General features: G+C 39.1%; 1 protein-coding gene across 1 annotated transcript in view; it reads right to left on the bottom strand.

Moving 5' to 3' along the window:
* LOC126237076 (uncharacterized) overlaps positions 1-20,313 on the bottom strand; it is a 512,284-nt gene that overhangs the window by 208,421 nt on the left and 283,550 nt on the right. Inside the window, exon 2 of the mRNA XM_049946872.1 lies at positions 9,350-9,417. The gene's annotated coding sequence lies outside the window, so the exon portion shown is untranslated. The remainder of the gene's footprint in view (positions 1-9,349; positions 9,418-20,313) is intronic.

Genomic DNA, 20,313 nt, shown 5'->3' with positions numbered 1-20,313 from the left:
CATTCCAGAAATTGTTGCAATATCTTGAATCTAACGTTTCTGTAAGAAAGAAATGTGTTAAAAGATTTATCCTAGTCAAAGAAAAACTGTGGTAATACGCGCTATTTGTTTTTGGAACAATCATATTTATCAAGGTTTAACTCAACTGTAAGGTTTTATAAACAATAACACTAAACTATGCGTCAATCATGAGTTTTCCAGTGGCTTCTGTTATCCGTCACCTGTTATTGTCTTGAGCTTGTTTTCGTATGCTATATTTTTATTTCACCATAACACACTACATTCAACATTTTCTGTAATTCTAGTCTTTTTTCACCTTTACCACTTTTCCCCTCTGACAATCCTTTCAGGGCCAAGTTAACTGTTTTTGGATGGTGTAACAAATGCCCTACTATCCTGTCCTTCCTGCTGGTAAGGGTCATCCAGGAACTACTTTACTCGCGTATTTTTTAGAAATTCATCTTTATCTATCAAACTTTAAACACTCTTCCATAACTTCACTTTTCAAAGCCTCCAGTTTCTTTTTACCCGTTTTTCTAATGATCCATGTTTTACTTCCAATACAATGTTATGTTCCAGACGTACTCGTTCAGAGCCTTGTCCTTCAGTTTCATGTAAATATCTGATACCACCTGAGCTCTTTTACAGAAGAACGATTTCTTCACTTGTCCCAGTCTTCTTCTTTCTATTATTGTTCAATACTTTCTTCTTCGCTTTGTTTACCCTTAATCCATTATCTGTGCCAAGTAGGCCATCCGTTCCCTTCCAAAAGGTCCTCTAAGTCTTCCTTACATGTGGGAAGAAGTTAATATCTGACAACGTGTTGTACTAGCCTCTCATTTTTTCTGGTGTCTGTGTTTGTTACTCAGTCATCAGTCTTCTGACCGGTTTGATGCCGCCCGCCACGAATTCGTGTCCTGTCCCAAGCTCTTCATTTCAGACTAGCACTTTCGACCTACGTCCTCAATTATTTGCTGAATGTATTCCAATCTCTGTCTTCTCCTACAGTTTTTATCCGCCACAGCTTCCTCTAGTAAGACAGAATGTATTTCCTGATATCTTAACATGTAGCCTACCGTGGTGTCCCTTCTTCTTGACAGGTTTTTCCATATTTTCCTTTCTCCATTCTTTGTCAGTCCGCCAAATTTTCAGCATAATTCTACAGCACCACTTCTCAAACACTTCGATTCTCTCCTTTCCGGTTTTCTGAGTGACCGTTTTTCACTAGTATACTATGCCGTTGAGCCCTGTCCTGGCTCAGTTTGATTCTGGCGCCGCTCAGAGATACTCGATATCATTGCTATACGTATGTTTTTCCTAGTCGCAGTGTGGACAAGGGGGGTGCGGCAGTAAGTGCGTACTTAGCGCAAAGCGACGCCTGCGTCCGGGAGCGTCGGCCGCATTTCGCTTAGAACACCGAGGCGGCGGATGGTGGAAGGAAAACACGGCTGATCCGGAACGCGGGGCTATCCAGGACAATTCAGTTGTGCTCCAAACGTATATTGTCAGAAATTTCGTCCTTTATCCGTAGAATTCTTCAAAAAACACACAGTAGAAACGTGACAGCTAGCATCCTTTCATTACTACAACACAGCTGTTTCGTGCACTCACTTACTGGAGTATGGAACCTCCGAAGCTGCGCGCCATAACCGATCCTAGTCTGCCTTGCGTTACGGTCTTTGAGTCGACACGTGGACGGATGGGGGTAGTATCTTCTTTGCGAGTTCTTTACGTTCTGAGAGGAAGCTCGATACGTTGACACTGTTCCAGTGTCTGGAGATGAAGTATGCAGACCTTGATGGCCTCCTATGTGGTTTTCTTTGGCAAGATTTAACCAAGCATTGTGTGTGAAATGCACTGCGGCCCTAATTTTGCTGTCACTCTTAACTGTTTTTTTTTAAATAGCTTTTAGCATATAATTTTTCCTAAGAACTGCATTTTTTTGTTGGTAGGGGACATAGAAAACTGTGTGAGTAGCCTTGCAGAAGGCGACGACGTAGATCATTGTATCTTTTAGAGATTTGCCCATAAGCACCGTATATAGTCAGATTAGCCTCTTTCAAATGAAAATGAGCGTGAAATCTCGCTTGCAGACAATATTTTGCTAGGATAATTTGTAGACGTTTTGACAGCGTGGTCTGTGAAAATCTTTTGTAGACGTGGTTGAAATCAATGTGTATTCAAGATTTTTTTCACTTTGTGTAACCACCCCCCCCCCCTGTTTGTTCTAGAGTGTTAATAATAATATCTCATGGAAGTAAGTTTCCTTATTGTTTTTCTTTTCTGGTATTTATGGAAGACACTGATTGTTTTATATCGCGAATTATCTTGATCTTATGTGCAGATAATGATAACCTTTTATTGGTTGTTTAGCGCTATCAGAGCTCATATATGTGGCTGATTGTTGAATAAACCACGTATAAAAGTTATAGCAACATGAGTTATTTTCTGGAATCATGGTTACATCTCCACACTATCCATTACTAGAGCCCATTTCAAACCTATCTCAGGTTCTGATTTCTTTTATCATGGAATACTCTCCCTGTTACAATCTACTTCAGCAGCAAAGTGGTATTTATGTTTAATGTATTTTCAGCTTCAGGAAGGTAAGTTTGGCGAGTTGTAACTATTTACAGTAGAAATTCTTTGTGTGACTCAGTAGTGGAACACTGTTGAGACTAGTGGAGGCAGCTGAAAGTGTGTCAATGCTTCCATTTTTGCTTAGGCTTATCAAGAGCGAATATTATTATGGTAGTCAGATGTATAATATACATTTGATAAACTACCAGTGCTTCCATCAGAAGATAAATTATTAAGGGAGTTCCACAATGTTCAATACGACATACAATCTCTCATATACATAAATGATCATTCATTAAGCACACGATAATCTCTTCTGGGCGTCAAAGCATTACCATTACTTATAATACAATTAACTATAATAGCCATATAGTAGAGGTCACTGTAAATAATGTTTTTAAAAGTATTATTGACTGATTTTCTCATAATAGTCTCTTTCTCTAATCAAAGCAAAAGGAAAGCTTCTACATAATCATTTCTACACATGAAACGATACAATAATAATAACAATTTTGTATATGAAGTAACTAAGGCAGATAAAATTATAACCAATGTAGATACCAAAGGGCAATAATAGGGAACATCACCTGCTGGTGCTTCTTAAACATCTCATATCATAACTTATTGCAAACATAAACATATTTTTGACTTAAGGTATTTTCCATTTTTGTTTGAGAAATAATATTTTAATTGAACATAAGCATTCCGTAAGAAAAATACAAGACATTCATAAAAACTCAGTTTATAGACAAGCAGTAAAGAATTAGGAATTTAAATCTCCAGCTTCACTGCTCATAAATACTCTCATGTACTTTATTGTAAATAATTCGTTACAATTCAGAAGCATTAATGAAGTATGCTTATTTAAACTACACTATGAAATTATTTTAATTTATTTTCCTTAAGAATAAACTTTAGCTCCGAAAGGAGAGAATAATTTAGCTACCAAAGTCTTTGACCACTCAGATAATGTAGAAGGTAAGATAATAACATTTTTAATTCTAGATAAGTATTTTCATTTCGAAACTTGTGAATTTTAAAAATATTGTTTCGCCTTTCCGTGACAGTTCATTCCTTTACTTCAATTAATTCCTAGGTATTATCTCTTTCTTTGTGTTTTCTCTTTCTACTAATAACTGCATGCTCAGTCCTGCTTTGGCAGTAGTTTTACCGTTTCCGAATCAGACATGACCAAACATAAATATGCTATAAGTGATGGTATTCACACTTCACACTGGGATATTTGAATTAGTAAGAAGCACACAAGGAAGTTATTACACTTTATAAACGTCTCCTTGCTGTTAAAGACAAGGTGAATTTTGCAGTTATACGAAGTTCATTGCTGATTCGTCAAGTCAGTGGGTTTTTAAATTTATGAAGTGAAAACTTGTATCTGTAGACCATGATGTTTTTATTGCATGAAGAGCTGCACATTCTGGGAGTCGTAAGTGTATTGGCGGGAGGGGGTGAAATGACCAGATCTGATCTGCAATTCAGTATCTCAGCAGTAAAACTACTCTTTTCTGACAAAAACTACAAATTATGTTACGTTGCAAGAACGACTTATTCCAAATCTCCTGTGTAAATAAGTTGGTATGATTCAATATGCTGAATAAAGCTGCACCACTCTTTTTCTCGGAGAGAATTGTTATTGATATTGAGAAAAAAGAACCACTATCTCAGTGACATAAGGCATATTTGAGATGTGCCTGAAATGGTTAAGCCAGGTAATCTTTGTACACGCTGGACAAAATTTAAAGAAAGGGGAGAGGATTATGTTCTACGATAGCCTCCTTACGACTGCGAGTGAATGAATATGTACAAGAAATATCAACAATCTTCCGCTGAAAACCACAGAAACCTCGACTGAAGCGTAGGCACACGTTACAAATGTCGAAAAAAACAAGGGCGTTGTGAGTTTTAATGTTACAGGAATTTGAGAAGTTTGTCATTAGAGGTCGGACTTTAAAGTATCACAAAGAAGGTGACTAGATCACCAAGGATGTCATATCCAGCGTATTGTTGTACTGGAAATTCTACATGTGACAACTCAATTTACCAATACAGCTAGTGAAATCACAGTTGACAGAATTGAAACTTACAAGAAGGTTTGCGACAGTACACCGTACTCAGTAATAATCATTATTGGGAAAGTAATAAGTTCTTACAACTTAACAAACATCCACTAAGTTTCACCAGTAACAACAGTCTTCCGAAACGGAATGTGCTTGCAATTCCCTCTCTCCCCTCCCATCACCACTCTTTCTCTCAGCAGTGGCTATCACTTGGTAAGTACTAAAGTTGTCTCAGGAGAATTATAGCAGCTTCTGGATGTTATAGTTTAGTCACTCAGTTGTGTATTAAAATAACTCTTTACTGTCGACATGTTTAGATTTGGAGTGGATCAACAGGTCTGAGGAAACTGGTATAATTAGCTGAACTTCAATCTCTTCGAACATGAAGGTCGTTCCTTCAAAGACCGAAAAAAGTAGAATGATGAAATCGTAATCTTCAGGTAGTTCACAACGTAAGTCATCAACCGTCGAAGTTACTAAAATACTATTTTTATTGTTTAATAGAATACATATTATGTTACATTCATTTTCCAAGGAATGCCTCATTCTATGCTAACAAGGAAACTGTTGAATTAATCTAGGATGTCATTGGGTTATCAGCTTCTTACAGACGAATTACTGAAAAACCTAGGAAATCTAAATATTCTCAGAGTCGGAGCGTGGAATGTAAAAATCCTGATTGTGGTATGGAAGGCAGAAAACCCGAAAAGTAAATGTAGTCGCTGAAACTCTAAGTAAAATGAGCTGATGAAACGGAATGCGGAGTAAGTAAGATTTTTGGAGTCAGGAAAACAGAGTAATGTCAAACGCTCCAGAAAACGGTGTAATGAGAGTAGAATTCTTTAATGAATAGAAAGATACAGTAATGACTGAGTTATCATGTACAGTTCTTCACCATCTTTCAAAACAGGTGATCCCAGAAATTGGTCCGACACATATAAGAGCGGCTGTGTATATAAAAAAACTTTAACTGATCGACGGAAGAGGGAAATACACAAGTATTCAAGAAAAGAAAGGAATACAGCAGTAAAAGTAATTTAGGAATGAAATCATCTGGAAGTAGTAATAAGCTATAGGGGAATGGAAGAGACATTTAGAATACAGGAAACTCAAACAATTTAAAAAGATATCACATTTAATTACAAAGAAGAGAGCGGCTAGGTTGAAAGTGCAGATTGAAGATCTCCAGGAGGGGGAAGAACTGACGTGACGGGATAAGAAATGGGTGTTTACTTGATGGACATGTGCGTTTGATATTGGGGTTATCATTTTGTAGAGCTATGCAAGACTTGCGATAACAAGACAGAAGGGATGGATTGAGAATGAGATTTTCACTCTGCAGCGGAGTGTGCGCCGATATGAAACTTCCTGGCAGACTAAAACTGTGTGCCGGATCGAGACTCGAACTGAGGACCTTTGCCTTTCGCGGGCAAATGCTCTACCACTTTTTTTATCTAATTTTGTTCGTTTTCGTTCGTTGTATCTGCTCGTGGCGGACGTCGCAAGACACTCGTTTCAGTTCGTCGTTGATCCATTAACTCAGTTTTTTTATTACGGAGGGCAGCTAAACCTCTGACCGAACACGTTGAGTTACCGTGCCGGCAACCACTGAGCTACCCAAGCACGACTCACGACCCGTCCTCTCAGCTTTAATTCCGCCAGTACCTCGTCTCCTACCTTCCATATTTCATAGAAGCTCTCCTGCGAACGTTGCAGAAGTGGCACTCCTGGAAGAAAGGATACTGCGGAGACATGGCATAGTGGTAGAGCACTTACCCGTGAAAGGCAAAGGTCCCGAGTTCGAGTCTCGGTCCGGCACACAGTTTTAATCTGCGGGGATGGATTAAATTTCTACGGAATTTTTAAAATCATTAAGAAAAATGGCTGATAAACTATTATTCATATTATTGTGTGGAATCTGTGAGACGTACAGGCCGGTGTTGGGAAGAGTATATTCAAACAGTTATGAAGATACCAAGCCTACAACACAATCAGCTTGACAGGCAGTATAATAAAGGTGAGGACCAGAATAATATACAGAGGAATGGGAAAGGAAGCTTAGAATTTTTAGATAACTGTCACCTTGGCTTCAGGAAAGATGAATGCACGAGAGAAGCAGTTCCGAAGGTTTAAGAAAATCAAGTATTTTCGTTGATAATGAATAACGGTGGTAGAAGATTGAAATTCTCTATCTTCTCCTCAGAATCGGTGAGGAAATGAATTTTTGCAAATTTGTGGTAAGGTCTTATGGGACCAAACTGCTGAGGTCATCGCCCCCTAAGCTTACACACTACTTAATCTAACTTAAACTAACTTACGCTACGGACAACACACACACCCATGCCCGATGGAGGACTCGATCCAACGACGGGGGAGCCACGCGAACCGTGACAAGATGCCCAGACCGCGCGAATGCCCCGCGTGGCAGGGAATGAATAGATAGGAAAAAAACCAACAAGAATGAGAGACGGGGTTGATATGAAATGTCTCAAGGCATCAGAGAATAACTTTTATGATATTTGAAAGAACCATAGAGGTCAGAATGTATACGAGAAGACACCGATTGAAACGAAAATGTTACGGACAGTGAAATAAACGCGGGAAACTATCCTGTCTGGTCATAAACGACTGTTCACTTTGAACGGGCAAGAATGTGAATTCAAAGAAGTTAATAACAGTGGCCAAGCTATCTGGACGGAAATGTTTAAAACGACATTGTCGGGGTAATTTCGTAATTTTCCGAGTCTCCACGATTAAAGTGTGAAGAATGCATTTTTCTGACGACAGTGCATAGCTCGACTTCAGGAAATGAAGTAGTTGCTATAATTATAGAGCAAAGCGACGAAAATGCATAAAAACGAGGCTATAATTATAAAGGAAAACGACGACAATGCATGGATGGTTCAAATGTCTCTAAGCACTATGGGACTTAACATCTGAGGTCATCAGTTCCCTAGACTTAGAACTACTTAAACCTAACTAACCTAAACACATCACACACATCCATGCCCGAGGCAGGATTCGAACCTGCGATCTCAGCAGCAGTGCGGTTCCGGACTGAAGCGCCTATAATCTCTCGGCTTCAGCTGCCGTTAATGCATGGATGGAGTGTAATAATTAAACGTATGACGTTCGCGCATTTCGTGTAAACATGTGCGTCTATCGCGTCAGGTGAGTTTTGTTGTATTAAAGTGATAGTAGTGTACTGTGTGTATGGTGTGGAGGCAAAAAGGGGTAAAAGATAAAATACGTGTAAAAAATTTGGTCACCAAATAAACGAACAGATAACTAAACATATTTTGCACATTATGAGTACAATGAACACATGAAACTGAAAGCTTCTGAAGCCAATAAACGTTAAAACGTTATAGAAGAGTACTAAAGTACGTCATAACAGGCAATGGAAGAGATAAACTTGTAAGACCAATGGAAATGAATACCGATACTGTAGTTTATTATGTAACAAATGACGAATTATTACATGCCCTTCATACATGACATTCGTCAATAGGTCATGGAAATAGAAATTGGCATTAGAACTAAAGAAAAAGCATTTTAACATCGCCAAGGAAAGTATCGTGAATACTTACGTGTCATGCGAAAAGGAAAAGGAAAAGGAATCTGAAAAAAAGGACAGTAAGCAAACCTTTTCTGCATTCAGCTCTTAACTCTCGTGCCCAAATCGATTTGACTGGTAAGCAATTTCAATGGTACAATCAGTTTTGTCAAGGCATCTGACAAAATTGATTACTTTTAAACCATTAAAAAGTAAGCATGTGAGCGACGTAGCCATTAACTTTCTTCGCATTTCTACAGCTTTTGGAGCTCCTGTAATGCTGCATTCCGATAACGGACGAGAGTTGTGACCTCCATATTGAGAAGTCCACATTCTTCGGGGAGATTAAAATCGTTCATGGCAAACCAAGACACAGTCAGTAAGGTGTCGATGGACGGGGAGGTCTGGGTCATCGAAGAAATGTTAGCTGCATGTATGGAAGAAAACCAAACTCGAAACTGGCCCATGGGACTGCAGTTCCTTCAATTTCAGAAAAACGTGCTTTCCATTCAGGTAAGGATTTTTCATAACATAGGTCTACAATTAAGAGAGATTCCAATAAAATGATTTTTTTGAACTTAATAGTGCTTACTGTGGAAGGTAAAACAGTCATATCTTGGTTAATTAGTAGGAATTGGTCGTATGAAGCTATGTTTAGGTGTTCTGCTAGAGTTAGGTTGCTGTTGGCTGGAATTCCTCATGACTCTATTCCTAGTGTACGTACGTAGAGAAGAGAATATTGAGACTATATTATAACCATGCAGTGGAAAACGAATAAGCAGAAAACGAGGATGAATTAGATGCAAATAATACACAGTCACTACAAATGCTCTAGATGAGCAAGTTTTTAATCGTCTTACAGTTCATTTACACTACGTTATGTGCTGACATATATTGTAAATACATTTAAATTCCGCGGTGTTAATTTTTTAACGTTAACTGTTTCAGAATCTTCGAATGCCGTAAGTAGCTCAGTTCATTTTGTCAGATCTCTCAATGGTAACTGAATTGAGAAAATTAACGTGGAAAGCAAAAAGTCCTATGAATGTCTGCAGAAAGAAGCAGTTAAATTGTTGAGGATGTCATCAAGTAAAATTTCCTCCAATTAACAAAATAATGACTGCACTTGTTCCCTTACCAGAGGTGGACTGTCCTCGAAGGTATCCTCCAAATCTACAGGCTGCGCCCACAGAAGTTGCGAATGGCCTGTAAAAGGTGTGTAAGTATAAGATTCATTATAATCCCTTTCTAAAACGAATAACGCAGATAAAGAATATAAAACTACAGCACTGTTTGGCCTTAATGCAGATATGTATGTAAGTATGTATGTGTGTATGAAGTAAGTTTGAAAATAGTTTATACCATAACACTTTCAATTTACAATACAGTATTTTCTACAGACACTTTGTACGCGTATTCATAAGCTATGTTCTGTTCATTCAGGGCTCCTACAAAACTCCACTGATTATTATTTTATTTTTGTCGAGATATTCCTTCAGGTAAGTTAAGGCATAAACAAACGAGATCATAAATCAACTCCTGCACTGAAAAAATTAGTATGTGTAGGAAACACTGGAATCGGCAAAAGGGAGAGAAATAAGTGTGGTGGTGGTGGTTAGTGTTTAACGTCCCGTCGACAACGAGGTCATTAGAGACGGAGCGCAAGCTCAGGTTAGGGAAGGATTGGGAAGGAAATCGGCCGTGCCCTTTCACAGGAACCATCCCGGCATTTGCCTGAAACGATTTAGGGAAATCACGGAAAACCTAAATCAGGATGGCCGGAGACGGGATTGAACCGTCGTCCTCCCGAATGCGAGTCCAGTGTGCTAACCACTGCGCCACCTCGCTCGGTGGTAGAAATAAGTGTAAGAGAGCTGTTTCAGATAACTGTATATCAGGATCTCAGAGTTACTGGAGACGTCACTGCAAAAGTAAGTGTAAGAGCAATAAGTGTAAATGTCGTGTTCTGAAAGTTTTGTGTAATTCAAAGTGTCATGGAGGTTTGCCTGGTGAAAACCAATAAAAGGAAGTGCTATGGAAGCTATGGTAACGAAACAAAAAAGAAACAGTTACAGTATCCTATACACCCAAAAAAAGAAAAGGAAGCGTCATGGCTAAAAGTTTTGGAAATAAATACTATATTTTTTCATAACATTTTAGTTGTTCTTTATTTATGAACACTGCCCAATGGGAATTGGCCGTTAACTTCAATTTCAAGTGAATTGTACAGGAAATCCCTAAGCTATTTACTCACGCACAAAAATACCAGGTCATTAACGTTACTGGATAGACGTACAAAGGAGTAATGGGTTATGGCGTTACTGATCGGGAAATAACGTTATTTACTACTGTTTTTCGTTGTCTGTAACACTTACAACACTTAAGTGAGTATAGTGGTTGTGTCACCCCGAGATGAAAAGATTGATACAAGAGACAAAATTGCGGTGGCCAACTCTACACCAGTAACAAGACTGGTAACACTTCCTCCTTGGTGCATTTCGTATCCGGTCCAGGCATGCACACAAATGTTTGTCACATAGTTAGCCCCGCGATTAATTTGCATGAAGAGCGTTGTAGTCTAGCGGTTCAGTCTCGCGACTGATTGAACGAATGAGTCGTGATGACTAATTGGCCAGTGTGAAAACGGTCAGCAGCGAGGGGTAGTCATAAAGTTTTAATTGCCACCCCTAAAAATAAAGTTACATAACCGTTTCTTATTTATTTTCAGATAAAGTTCCACTACAAACACACAAATCCCCCTGGCACAGTACCAAAACCAAATGATGCAGCCCATTACTGCAGACAATTATCATGCGGTAATTTTTTTTGTTACACTTAAAGAGATACAACGCTGACACAATCTACGCTGAGTTCGTCGATTGCGATAGCAATGCATCAACGCACGAGACAGTGGTTAGCTGGCGCTGAAATTTCCGGCGTGTTCAAAAATGTCTAAGTGGAGAAAACAAATTGACAGACCATCTCTCTACGAAGAACTGGGAATCGCAAAAGGGGTAGAGGCACTGGTACTCGAAAACCAGCGGAACACAGTCGGTGCGACAGCGAAGAAAATGAGAATCAGTCACGGATCAGAATTCAATATCTTGCACGACATTTTGAACACGATAAAGAGAGCCCGTTGGATTGCGCGATTGCTCGTATCTGTCCAGAAAGGCCGCCGAATTGAAGCAGCTTCAGCAGAAACGTCGCAGGTTTTTCAAGCCATTCCAAGTGACATCTTCAGTCGCCTCGACTGCTGGGGTTACCACTATGAGCCCGAGACAGAGGAGTAAAGGACAGGAAACCAGTGGATTCACCACCGCCGAGATAGACGAAGACCCAAACATCATCGGGCAAAGTGACGCTGAGTGTATCTGGGCTGCGTTGGTGACTTGCTAACAGATTGTAAAGGGTAAACCTTCACAGCTGCATGTTGCCAGAGTCTCCTGATAAGGTTGCTGAAGGTTGTCAAGAAGAAACGTCACTGGAAAACTGTCCAACGGTTCAGCTAATTCTGGGCAGAATACAAGTCACACAAGTTGCTTCTTTTGGCAATTAGATCTTTCCTCTGCTGTGACTTCCTCCTGTTTCCTCATATGAAGAAACTACCATTGTGTGGCTGGCTTTTCCAGGATGACGGCGAGGTGATGTTCGATACAACTAAAATGCAACCTTCTATTGGGTTGGCCCCAAGTCCTGGCATCTTTTTAAAGCGAAATTTTTGCATGAAAAATAAAGTGTTTTGGCAGTGCATTTTATGTTACTAGATAGAGAATTACGTGCTCTACAAAAGAATGTGTGAAGCTTTCTTGTGCTGATATACTTTCCTAAAATGGAGTGTCAAGTTGACACAAAAGAGCATTTTCGACACTTTCAGCCACAGAAGTTGCTCTAGAGATTTTTGAACTGTGTGACGAAGAAGCGATGCCTCTTAGGACGGCTCAGAACTGGTTTAAGCGATTCAAAGACGGTAATTTAGACCTCAAAGACACGCAGATTACCACGAATTGCTGATCGGAACTTAGAAGTGAATGCGGAACTTTTCGCCCAACAAATGCAATAACTGAACAATGCTCTCCACCAAAACCGACCTGCCAAGGAAGCCATCCAAATGCTGGGTTGGGACGTACCGCCACATCCTCCTTGTTCTCCTGAGTTTCATCTGTTCTGATCCCTCTCGATTGCACTGTGAACCGTTTCGCTCATTACTGATGTGGAATGGAAAGCATGGCTAGACGATTTCTTCGAGGAGAAATAAAGTTATTTCTACCGTAGACACATTGAACAAGTTGTTGAGCGTTGGGAAGAAGTTGTAAACAACAACGGAGAATACATTATTGATCGCCGCGCAGAGGTGCCATGACACGAACTGCGAGCCGGCCGCTGTGGTCGAGAAGTTCTAGGCGCTTCAGTCGGGAACCGCGAGACCGCTACTGTCGCAGGTTCGAATCCTGTCTCGGGCATGGATGTGTGTGATGTCAGGTTAGCTAAGTTTAAGTAGTTGTAAGTTCTATGGGACTGATGACCTCAGATGTTAAGTCGCCTAGTGATCAGAGCCATTTTGAACGGATTGCGCGGCCGCTCCCGCCGGAGGTTCGAGTCCTCCCTCGGGCATGGGTGTGTGTGTGTTGTTCTTAGTTTAAGTAGTGTGTAAGTCTAGGGACCGGTGATCTCAGCAGTTTGGTCCCTCAGGAATTCGGACACACAACCACACACACACACACACACACACACACACAGTATCGATCGATTTGTCGACTTCCTGTTTATTTTTATGGAAAATTAACGTTAACAAATAATGACGGGACTGTGGGCTAAACCAGTACAACGAAGGTCTCTAACAAGTCATCAGTCATTGGGATAAATGTGTCACATTGAAGGGTAAACATGTAGAGAACGTTTAACATCTAATTCCATATCCGCAGTTAGATTTTTTTCGAGCTGCTAAAAACTTTATAACCACACCTCATAATGCAAATTAGTACTGCAAAGCGCTTAGGGGCGACATCTCTGCGTCTGAGGCGCAGCAGCTGGTTTCCGCTGGTGGCTTACTGCCAGCGCCTACCGCAAGCCCCCTAGAGTGGGTAGAGGTCGCCACGCTACAGCGGTCTCCGGCTGCGGTCTACGTGATCACGCACACGGCGCGCGCCGCGGAGAAAGTACTGTGCTCCGGTTTGCGGCGAAGAATTTATTATTCGCGCCGGCGCTATATTCGGTCCGGAGCAGTTTTACGGCCGCTCCAGGGAGTAACGGCCTCAGCCAGCTACCACACTACCAATATTTTGATCGTGCTGCTCCCTTCTGCGCATATTTAAATCCTTCAAATGTACACCAGGAAAAAAAACAGTAGTAATAGAACCGACTAGTAACAGAACCAAGCACGTTTTCTGGACCGTGAGTATTCACCAGAGACAAAGCTATTGTCAGGAAGGTGTTTGTGAGAGGACGGCTTTCGTTCTCTATAGATATTGCCTGACAAGAAATGAAGCTCTCAGAACACGTGGCCGGTTGTCACATATCATCGACTGATGTACAGGGTGTTCCAAAATTCAACGGCAGAACTTCAGTAATGGATTCCTCATGTAAGAAGAACAAAAAAAGTCTAGTACATAAGGGCTCGAAAACACGTACCATAAGAGCTATGACCACCATTTCAATGGGAAAAGTGTGTTTAATAGTAGCGAAGCTCAAGATATGCTCATAGCTCTTAAGGAATTCAATTTAGAACGCATGTTGAAACGCGTACGTTTCATATGTATTCATTACCAGCGATGGCGAGGCATGACAGAATCTCTGACCAGAGAGTTATTTAATGTTGCTAGTCTGCGCTTGACCGCGCGAGAGTTCAGTTTCGTGTACCGAGTCGGCAGGAACAGTTGCGAGTTGCACTCTGTCTGTAGTAGAAGTCGGATACAGTTGTGTGTGGTGAGTCGGCATGCGTCCGCGGTGTGCTCTGCCCACGAGTCTGGTCAGGAATGTGGTGGACGATATGTATATTATTATAGAAGGTAATGAAGCAGCATTGCGCTCAGCTAATAACATATGTTAATTGTAATTAATTTGTTTAAAAAAATGCCCCAATAATAATTTTTTTATAAAGTAAATCTTTTAAAGAAATCATTTCAATTTAAAGAATTTTTCCACTCTTTTGAAGAAAAAGCATTCATTTCAATTTAAAGAATATTTCCTATGCATTTCCTGCAAGAATCAAAATTAAATATACGCCAGCATTGCACAGAGCTGTGCCGAAAAATAAGAGCAGATATAGACGCAGTTTTACTGAGGTAAGAATTTATCAGGTTTAATTATTTCACAGGGCCGAAGGTCAGCGTTGCTGCCCTTATATGATTTATCAGGTTTAATTATTTCTGTTAGGAAGTTACATTTCCTACATGGTTCATTGGTTAATTGAATTTATTGTGGTTTTTGGTCAATTTTCATTTATCAGTTTTGTGGGGAGTTGAAGATTGGTTCCATTTTGCATTATTATTTAACATAATTTTGTGGGGAGTTAACATTAATGATACAACTTAGTGAAAATTTCAAACAACGACTTAATGAAAATTCCAAACAACACAACGAAATTTTCGACAACCATTTCAAACAACTTAATGAAAGTTTAGACAACAATTTCAAACAGTCGAATGATATGCTAGATAACCATTACAAACAACTTAATGAAATAATTGATCAAAGTTTTAAACTAACGAACGAAAAACACGACAACCTTAACGAACAGAACAAACAAGTTAGTGAACAGATTACAACTGTTACCGTGCAACGTGACGACACGAAAGAACAATTACGTGAGGATACTAAGGTTGTGCTAGTAACAGTAATGAAGAAGTTGGAACTGTTGCACAAGGATTAGGTAATTCAGATGCAGCCACAACAGAATCACGTAGAGACGAAATTAGTGCAGTCGCTGAACAGTGTCCTAAAAACGCAACACAGATACGCAACGAGTTTAATTTAAAGTCACCAGAAGTTTCACACACTCTGAATACGGAAGTCGATAATAAATGTGAACAACAGAAAAACCAAATTGACGAACGTATTAAAGTGACAGAAATGAAAAATGTTCCAGTCACTAATACGTCACAGAATACGCCACATTCCGAACGTTTGTCGCATTCACATAGCTAGTGTCATTTAGGCAATTTACAGAAACTACGTGACTTAGAATACGAAGTGACAGAGACAAATAAATTCTTATGCAATCCTGAACCTGTTCACACGTTCAGAGAAGATAACGTTGGTCACGAGCAATTCTTATCCGTAAGAAAATCTAAGTATTCGAAAATGACAGAGCACAGGTACACGACGAGTTTAATTTAAAGTCACCAGAACTGTCACACACGCTGGATACGGAAAACGATAAGAAATTTGAACAACAGATCAGCAAAATTGACGAACGTATTAAAGTAACAGAAATGAAAAATGTTTCAGTTGCTAACGCGTCACAGCGTGCGGCACATTCTGAACGTTTGTCGCACTGTCACAGCCAGTGTAACTTAAGCAATTTACAGAGACTACGCGACTTAAAATCTGAAAAGCTACGCGACTTAAAATCCGAAAAGATACAGACAAACAGATTCTCACACAAACCTGAACGTGTTCTCAAATTCAGAGACGATAACGTTGACTATGAGCAATTTTTATCCGTAAAAAAATCTAAGGAACTTAATAATGACAGAGCACAGGTACACGCTTTGAACTGGATACGACAATTTATTTTTGTACTTTCACCAACATTTCGTGTAATGCAGAAACTACAATTAGCATGGATACAGCAATTTATTTTTGAATTTTCACCGGCATTGCCTGTAACGCAAAAGCTAAAATGTATTTGCAGCGCGTAATTGACCTCAGGAGATTCATTACGCTTTAATGAGTATGGGCCGTAGCGTGCACAGGGCCCCGAGCTGTAGTAGTGCTGTTTCATCTTTAGTTTTCTGCACTGCTGCCTTCTCTTCTACTATCCGTTATATCTATCAAAACAGATCTTTAACTATTGCTCTACCTAGGATTAAGAAATGAGTCAAGAAAACCCGATACGACAAGTAATACCGAAAGTGACAATTTTTCATTAGACGCTCCAGAAATGACAACTACGAGAACTTTAATATCAGAGAAAATTTTAATCATCAGTATGTGCAAAATTTTCAGCAGTAGCAAACATATTTTTAATAACAATAGAGGTGTTTCTTCGCAACAACAACAAAACCAACCGGTTAGCATACCTAACCAACAATGCAGTCTACAAGGTCAACCAAGCTTGAATGTTTAGCCGCGTGCACGTATAGCGTCAGCTCCAACAAATAGTAACGCACAGCAACAATGGAATCAGTACGTACAGAAGACACACTATTTCAATTCCTATCGCAATGCACCGTATAGAAATGACTATCACGACAGACGTAAAATTAATGAGCACAATTTTCAGCGTACGTATAATAACAGTCGGTCTCGTCAGCAGCAAGAATATCAGCAACAACAAATAATCATGAATGAACCAGACAGTAGGTATCATCCAGAACGTAATACGTCAGGAAGAAACATAGAACAGTACAAATAGTTGAAATACCACAGCATCCTCCTGAAAATAATAACACGTCAGAAAGAATTTGATTAAATACAGTACAGGTTGTATATTCCAGTAACGCAAGCAATAATTTTGACATGCAGAATCTTGTTCACGAAAACGTTATCTGAAACATGCTTTGTTGAATGCACTACTTTTATCGCACCCAGATCTTACTAGAAATTTTTCCATTGCCACCGACAGTTCTAACACCGCTTTAGGCATACATATCTTTCAGGAAATTGAAGAAGATAACTCTACAGTAATTAAAAACATCGCATTTGCAAGTCGCGTTTTGTCACCTGCTGAACGAAATTATTCTGTTACAGAACTGGAAACATTATGTGTTGTTTGGGCTTTTACGAGATTTCGGCACTTTCTTTATGGAAGACACACTACCCTTTACACAGACCATAGAGCAATACAATTTTTACTTTCGGCTAAATTTACACACGACAGATTAAGCAGATGGAAACTTTATCTACAGGAATTTAATTTTACAATTGTTCACATTCCCGGCACACAATATGTTGTAGCAGACGCACTATCTCGTTCTCTCGGCAACAATCAGCAAGACATCGCAACCAACTTCTGCAAAGCAAATTTCAGCGTCATGTACATTCAACAAGTTGCATTTGAAAATTTCATTTCGTCGTCATTACAGGACATAGCACAAGAGCAAAGTAAAGACAACGTGTGGAAAGAGATTAAACACCTCTGGCAAGATAGGAATAATGTTACGATTAGAAACCATTACACTGTACGCAATAGTATTCTGTTTCGCCGCTCTCATCCTAACAGCAACAATTGGTTATTATGTATTCCTGACGAGCTTGTTAACAAATTAATCTGGTACACTCATTTAAGTTACGCACATTACGGAGCCAGAAAATGTTTTCTTATACTGAGACAGAACTGTTATTTTGTCAACATGGAGAAACGTATACGACGAGTTTTAGCGTCGTGTAAAATCTGCCAGAAAGCTAAGTCAGACTCAACTTCACATATTCCTCCATTATATCCCATTGTACCTGTTAAATTGAGACATATGGCCGCTGTAGACATTTTTGGTCCGATCCCCAGAACTAATAGAGGTTTTTGCTATAATGGCTCTGAGCACTATGGGACTTAACATCTGAGGTCATCAGTCCCCTAGAACTTAGAACTACTTAAACCTAACTAACCTAAGGACATCACCCATATCCATGCCCGAGGCAGGATTCGAACCTGCGACCGTAGCGGTCACGCGGTTCCAGACTGAAGCGCCTTTAACCGCACGGCCACACCGGCCGGCGGTTTTTGCTACATCTTTGTCGCTGTTGAACTCACTTCAAAATTTGTTACCTTCACTTCGTTACGCATAGCTACTGCTAAAACTGTTTCGAAGGCATTTGTAAAACATTTTCTATTTCATTTAGGGCATGTGTTGAAAGTAATTTCCGACAATGGACCACAGTTTCGATCTGCTATAGGGACACGTATGTTACGAGCTAGAAACATTTCTCCGATCTATATATCCAGGTACCATGCTTCTTCGAACCCTTGTGAACGATTAATGAAAGAAATTGGTAAACTGTGTAGAATTTACTGCCATAAAAAACATATTGATAGGGACACACACATACACTCATTCCAGGATGTAATTAATTCCATACCAAATGAATCCACTATGCTATCTCCGTCTGTTATACTGAAAAACGTTGAACCACCTAACAAAATTAAAGAATTAGTAACCTTTCCTACATCTCGTCGACTTCGACACCATGAAATAATTGACATTGCGCTGAACAACATCAAACGTGCCGCAGAGCGCCGGAGAAGACAACAAAAACAGGTTTGTATACGCCGTGACTTTCACGTTGGACAGAAGATATTAGTACGTACACACTATTTATCCAACAAAATAAAAGGTAGGTGCAGTAAATTTGAACTTCTATACGCAGGTCCATATCGGATTCGCAGCATTTCTCACCCCAGTGTTGTACACGTCGAAACTTTGAGAACCAGAAAATCGAAAGGAAACCACCACATATCAAATATTAAACCTTTTATTGAATGAAGATACTTTATGATTTAACATGCTTAATGCCATTTCCTAATTTTTTTATGACCACTTATGCAATTATATTTATGTGACTACTTACTGATGATAGTCGTATTTTTCTTGGCAAGTGCCCGGCAAGGTAAGGTTAGCAGGTTGCTCTTCTTGACGTTACACATCAGACCGTGCACATTTTTCCAGATAAACTTACGTATCTTATGAATAATTATGCAATTTTATCTAATGACATATTAATTTTATTAAATTCTCTCTCCATTAAAGTCTTTAATTCTCGCCTCTATTAACTACACAACATACAAGCTGAACACAAAGAAAGTCACATTTCTTGTCATCATTTTTTATGTATGTATGATTGTTCTCCTGTTTGTTTGTATGCATTATGAAATAGTTAAGATATAACAAACACTAGCTGACTTTGACATTTTTGCCTTACGATATCTCAACATCGTGACTATTTTACATTTTTTGCTGCTGCATTATGATATTCTGTGTACATTTTTGCATCTGAACACTGTCTATATTTTTTGACATAATACGTTTTCTGTCATGCTGTGCTGTATGCTTAATTATATCACTATAAACCAGTTTTATCTAATGGGTATATGAATTAAATGCAAGACATTAATCTTTGTTCATCATTTACAGAAAGAAATAACGTGTAAAGGAAATAAATTAAACAGAAATGGGAATTTCACCTACGGAATAAACGAAAGAAGATGCAAAAACCTTATGAGGAAGAGTAAATGGATCAGAATTAACAAGCATTAACAAGAATATACTATACACATCGTAGAATAGCAGTCTTAACGAATTTTTCTTTCAGAATACGAAGCGATTGATGCAGGCTGTCAGACAGAACTTCATATCTTAGTTTTAGTGAGGAAATATGTATTTATGCTCTGTAGTTATTTAAGTATTTGTTGCAGTTCGTTTTGACAGTATGTGTTGTATTGCATAGTATGATGACTGAAGGTTTTGGAAAGGACAGCTAGGGAACACATTTTATACACATTTCACTACCTGTTAATTCGAAGTTTACTATTTTTCAGCATAAAATGCGTTTCTTCTTTCAGTCTAATAATCCATTTTTGTATATTTTGCAGGAGATATTATTCATGAAATTAATGTACTATAAGCAGTTGTTCATTAAACCCATGTCATTTATGAATGTGATCACATATACTCTACTTGTTTCATAATCTTGATACAGCTGACTCATGACGAATGACGTTACACATCTTCATTTGCAGCAATAACTCAAAAGCAAATATTGTTATTAATTATCGAACCTAACGCAATGCATTGCTAGCACAAAAAAATGCTTTGTAACTGGCAAATGAATGCCACTGATTAATGTAATAAGATGAACTATGAGGACAATGTTTACTATAATTAGATTAATTATGCCATTTATTAACTCATTTTCAATGATGACTTCTGATGGTTTGTAATTAGG

This window comes from Schistocerca nitens, chromosome 2, assembly GCF_023898315.1.
Source record: "Schistocerca nitens isolate TAMUIC-IGC-003100 chromosome 2, iqSchNite1.1, whole genome shotgun sequence".
NCBI classification, from domain to species: Eukaryota; Metazoa; Arthropoda; class Insecta; order Orthoptera; family Acrididae; genus Schistocerca; species Schistocerca nitens.
This window is presented reverse-complemented; position numbering and strand designations above follow the sequence as displayed.